This window comes from Helianthus annuus, chromosome 9, assembly GCF_002127325.2.
Source record: "Helianthus annuus cultivar XRQ/B chromosome 9, HanXRQr2.0-SUNRISE, whole genome shotgun sequence".
Taxonomy (NCBI): Eukaryota; Viridiplantae; Streptophyta; class Magnoliopsida; order Asterales; family Asteraceae; genus Helianthus; species Helianthus annuus.
Window position 1 is genome coordinate 96,820,943 of NC_035441.2, and position 5,958 is coordinate 96,826,900.

Sequence of the window (5,958 nt, forward strand, 5' to 3'; positions counted from 1 at the left end):
GCTGATACGTTTATGTGATTTGCCATGATCATACTTGCCACAATACGTGTAGAACCTATGTGCTATATTCGAATACGAACCTGACTTGTATGATAACCATGCTAGGACGTGGTTGATCACTATATAGCTTAACCGAACTTTGTGTATCTGCCGAGCAACCCAAGGTGAGTTCACACAGCCAAGGCATGGGTTCCCGGGTGGGAATGGGATTGGATGACTTATTGTAAATACTCAGCTGATAGAACCTAACGATAAGATACGACTAGACTAGTAACACTTACTGAACTGATCTTCGCACACCTGCCAAGGGTTGGCCGCGATATTATGACTGACTTCGCACACCTGCCAAGGGTTGGCCGCGATATTATGACTGACTTCGCACACCTGCCTTAGGAAGGCCGCGAACTGAACTAACTAATCTTCGCACACCTGCCTGGTAGGCCGCGATACTAATAAACCTAGTCTAGAACACTTGGGAAGAACATCCCCTAATATCTTCGCATACCTGCCTGGGAGGCCGCGATGGAAACTGATACGATATATGACATAACGAACGAACATACTACTACTCACACTATACTATTTCTAAACTGTTAACTGTGAACTCGCTCAACTAGTTGTTGACTCTCTGCTGCATGCCTTGCAGGACCTTAGGTACTATAGGAGCTTGCACAAGGAGGAGCGGGTCGTTGTGGGCAATGGATCATGAATGCTTATTAAACATTTATGACATTTCATACATTGAATACTTATGATTGGGTTTTTACATTAATGCTTCCGCTACATCTACTTATGTTGGTTTTGATAAACACCTTTCGTATTGATGGATAACTTTTACTATTTAATTACATGTTCAATATGATTGGTGGCTTGATCCTGGTCATGTCACGCCTCCAAGCGGTGGTACTCCGCGGGTGGATTTTGGGGGTGTGACACAGTTGGAGTTTGAGTGTTTGTATGTGAATGCTAAGCTTCAAACTCAAGTATCTTCTGCCTCTCGAGCCTTCTATTTATAGACGGCTGTGGACATGAATAAACAATTGTTTATTCATGCAATAAGTCCTGCATAAAGTAGCAATTTGACATATTCATTGAATCCATCGTTCAAGTTGCATTTGTAATCATGAAAACCAATAATGTCATGCTTCGGTCATGGGTGGCAGGATAGAGTTGTGATTTTAGACAAGTGGGTCTGTTATCAGAATTTCTGATAAGCCACTTCATCAGAAATTCTGGTGAACAAATCATCAGAAATTTTGATGATCACTCGCCCGCCAAGCCCACCCAGCGCACAAAATGGATCAGACTCATTTCAACTCGTGTTTTAGCGGGATTTTCATGTTATTTTGAGTTTTAAATCATGTTTTAACATTAATTACCCAACTACAACCTAACCTAACTCTTCCCCTATAAATACCACACTAATCTAAGCTTTAAACACTTTACAAACTCATCTAAAACACTCTCAAATCACCTAAAACGTAGCTGAAATTCAGTGTTCGAGTAGATTCATCGAGCTTTACGAAAATGGGCATAACTTCTTCATTTCTTATCCGTTGTGGTTCATTCTTTTTCTAGAACGCTTGGCTTGACCTTGGCTTCGATTCTAGGGGTGTTTCACAGCAAACAAGTCCCTGGAACTCCGGCAAAAAGGCTTCAAAGTCCACTGTTTAAGTTTATTTTCATTAATCTTTGTTTAGACATGAGTTTAACTCACTCAAACCTATGTCCTTATGCTTATAACCACTCCTATGGTTAGTTAGGCTTAAAAACAAGGTTGAGACATACAAAATCAGAGGATAATCCTCAAATACTTTATGTTTTGTTTTGGGTTTTTGACCCACAAGTCATGTTCAAGCTTCAAGCTTAATGAAGGAGTGATTATGGAACAACTTGGGTTGTCCAACATAGAATCCCCACATGACTTGATGATTTCTCTTAGTATAGTTGTTCTTATTCTTATCTTAATAATGTTCAAGACCCTCCTTGGTTGTTTTTACATCAAGTGTAGTGGTGAACGCATACGAGGTGCCTAAATGGAAGCTTGTTCTTCCTACCTCCTACATGACTTCTATGACACATTTGAGGTACCTAAATGAAGATTAAATCTTCTACCTCATGCTTGAAATACTTGTACTAAGGACTTATTAATATATACTACCTAACCTAAATACTATCTATGTACAATCGAACCTTTGATGTTGAATTCATGTTCATTTGTCAAAGTAGTAGGACATCATCTAGGACCTAAACCTTGTTATGATTCTTATGAGTCTTTAACTCATGAAAACATTATTATAACCCTCGTGGTTACCAAGTGTCATACAAGTGTTATGAGTTAAAGATGATTATGTTGATATAATACTTTCATGTCGTTTTATTCCGAATCTCGACTCTAAGCATACTTGAACTTTAACCCTTATACATTCGGACTCTAAATCTCTACTCGTCAACAATTGGATAATCGGAAAGCATATGCAAGCCTTGTGAGTATACTTGAACCCCTTTTTCGTTTACCACTTTTTGGGGTGTAACATGTTATTTATAAACTTACACACAAACTTTATCATAATACATAAACATTCCTATTGCACGCATGCTTATTTGATTACTTGATACTTTAAATTTGGGTTGAGGACCTTATGTGTTAGACTTATCATTAACTTTGTACGAGCCAAACCATGACATATGTAGCGCTATAGGATTAACGACCCGCCCGTAGACTTGTGGTTATGTCATGAGCATATTGTGTTTCATTATTGGTTTGATATGTTTGACACATGCCAATTTTCTGGTTTATCTCGTATCAAGAGCTTGCCACATGGAATTATTTAAACTTATCTTTTGATACGTATGTACCAAACTTGTATACTCGCATTTGCTTTTGCATTGAACTTTATTTTAAACATGTTACAGGTTGAAGATGATGATGCTATGAAATGAAGTAGCGTTGATGCCTAGATACACATATAGACGTTTAGGTTTAATCGTTGTATCAATTTCTGATTATGTTGTATTGTATTTCCCTTGAACTTGATGTTATTTGATTTCTTTGTAATGTTGACAAATGAATTATGAAATGAAATCGGTTTATTAAATATTGTCACAAATAGCGTTATGATATCTCTAGCAATCTTCACACTTCGTCTCATCCCAATGTTTCCGCCATTACTTGGGGTGTGACAACATGTATACTATACAAACTACACTTCACTTTGAAACTATTTTAAACAAACTCTAATGTTGAAACATGAAACTATGTGTGATGCTTGTTAATCTCGTATGCCATGTAAACTATTTGTGTTGATATATGCTCATTAACTTTGCTAGCCTACCTTAACAATTATAGCGCTATAGGATTATCGCACCGCCCACGAGACTTGGGGTATTGTTAAGTTAAACATGTTAACCTCCCGCGATACTTTGGGATAGGAAAAATTAAACACGTTGGAAACTTAGGTTTGAACATATTGTTACACAATCTAGGCATACTAGTAACACGCATATTATGATTCGTGTGGATATGAGCAACTTTTTAGTCTATATTATGCTATGTAAACAAACTTGTATGCTCGCCAACGTTTTGTTGATATATTTTAATACATGTTGCAGGTTGATAGTTTGATGATGATGCGATGAAGAGCAAAGATTAGGTGGACTTAGATACACACCTAAATTTAGTTTATCTTTTGATGTTATGTTTCGTTGAACTATGTTGTATTTCTTTGGAATCTTGTATGACATTTAGTCCATTTACGATATTTAAATTTTAAATTATATTGTTGTGAGGTTGTTGTTGTTCTTCAATGGGGATTTTGATTTGGGGGAAACATGGTAAAGATGATGATGAACAGGAGGGTTTTTGAGTTCAGAACTTGTGAATATGTTTGAAGGAAGGGGGATAGCTTTTTTTAAGCTGAAAAAAGCAATTTTCAGATCTGTTTAAAAGAAAAAACAAACAGTCTTTAAGGGTAACGTCTGCGCCTGCAGCCATCAGCTCCCTTGAAGATGTTTGAAGAAAAAACAAACACCCTCTTAGCATCCGTGCCTGCTTGAATTGCACAGCTTATAATATGTTCAAACAACAACTCAAAATGAACCTGAAGCTAATGCGCAACTTATAATCTGTTCAAACAACTCAAAATGAACCTGAAGCTAATGCACAACTTATAATCTGTTCAAACAACAACTCAAGATGAACCTGAAGCTAATGCACAACTTATAATCTGTTCAAACACCAACAACTGAAACATAACCTAACATACAACAACTAAGACAAATATCCATTATAACACAATGATCATAACAGTTTAAGTTTAAGTTAATAGGCATACAAAAGAAGGGTAAACCCTGATCATAAACACCAAAAACCCAAAAATATCAGGATCAGTCCAAAATTAACCCTTTTGGATGTTTTATAGTTATCATAATAGTTACATATATAATATGTACAGCCAACCAACCATCATCGAATTCATGGTCAGCGGCTAAAATAGAGCTCTATCCTAAACCCTCTTTCACCCCTCAAAAGGACCCAGTATTGGATCCTAATGAGTCGTCGAGTCACCTGCACACAAATTCCAACTGGAATTCGAAGAAAACCAACCCATATTTCAGATTATACGATGGGCACACATATCGAAATTAAATTCAAAATTAAGACAAATGTCGTACCGATCACGTGGAATGTAAACAAGATCACCGAGTATTGCCTCATCGTTGTCGGTATTTGCGCCTGTTCGTTTGGACGGAATTACTCCGGTGAGATAAGAAGGGTGGGGGGATTGAAAATGAGCTTCTAAAACAAGATTGGGGATTAATATGGAAGGGCGGTGTAACTTTTGGGTGAATTTACCATTTTGCCCTTTAAGTTATTAATTAAATAAAGGGATAATAATTGGAAAATATAAGGAAGGGCGTTATTGAACGCAATCGACAATCACAAGGACTTGATTGTTGCGTTTTTCAAATGAGGGTTGTTCCTGCGTTTTGGTGTAAACCTTAGGGAAGCAAATTGACATTTACTCATTACAAAACAATTTCGCCTTAACCCAACTAAACATTAAGGGCAAAGGCATTTAAAAGTTTTAGTCCACCAAAGTACAAAACAGTTTCAAACAAGAGTTTTAGCTTAATTAAACATAACTTGAAAATGATTTTTTAAACCGAGTACGCACAAACACAGGCCTTCGCTGCCACAAATTATGATGTAGGCTATACCACTTGGGCCGACCTTAGGGTAGCACCCCTCCTAAGTTGAGGTCACTAACCTAGGCCATGGGCCTTCCTGGTCACCAATTAACCCCATCCAGATAAGTATGTCGCCCACTTACTTTTCCCCCTTTTATTCAAATCCCGTTGTCTTCCTTTTCTTCTAACGTCCGATGGAGGGATACCTTCTAACATCTACATTATTTCTATCAAACATAAAAGAAAACCATTTTTTGTGTATAACTATTATAATTAATCACGTCATTTGATTTTTGATTTACTAAGTCTATATATTGTATAAACTCCTTTTAAAATGGGTATAATCCAAAACAAAAACCAACTTGACACTTGACGGTTAACTTTATTCATCTTTTTTGTATATATTGTTTCAAAACGTGATTTTTTTAAGTTGTGTTTAGCCGCACGAGGGGGGGGGGGGTCTATTAATTTTGGACATGATCCATCAAAGCATACGATTATCTTTCTATAGGGGTTGACGAGTTAAGTTAACAAACTTGCCTATATATAAGAGTTCGGATCAACAACACGAAACCAATCTCAAAACACATTTCAAACCAATCATATGAGATGGGTGTGATTCCCCTTCAAAAACTTTGGCAAATTCTATTTTGTTAGTTTTAAATTTAATTTTATACATAATATGGTTCTTAGTTTTAGTTGTTCTCAATAACTGAATCTCGGTTCTGGTAAAAAAATTGAAATTAGAAATCCCCGAGTTTATGTTTG

The 5,958-nt window shown here is 36.7% G+C and overlaps 1 non-coding gene across 1 annotated transcript; it reads right to left on the bottom strand.

Annotated features, from left to right (window-relative positions):
- Positions 1–5,164: 5,164 nt before the first annotated feature.
- LOC118482396 lies at positions 5,165–5,320 on the bottom strand. Its single transcript, XR_004868436.1, has one exon. It is a non-coding gene; the product is annotated as a U1 spliceosomal RNA (small nuclear RNA).
- Between the last annotated feature and the right edge of the window lie 638 nt (positions 5,321–5,958).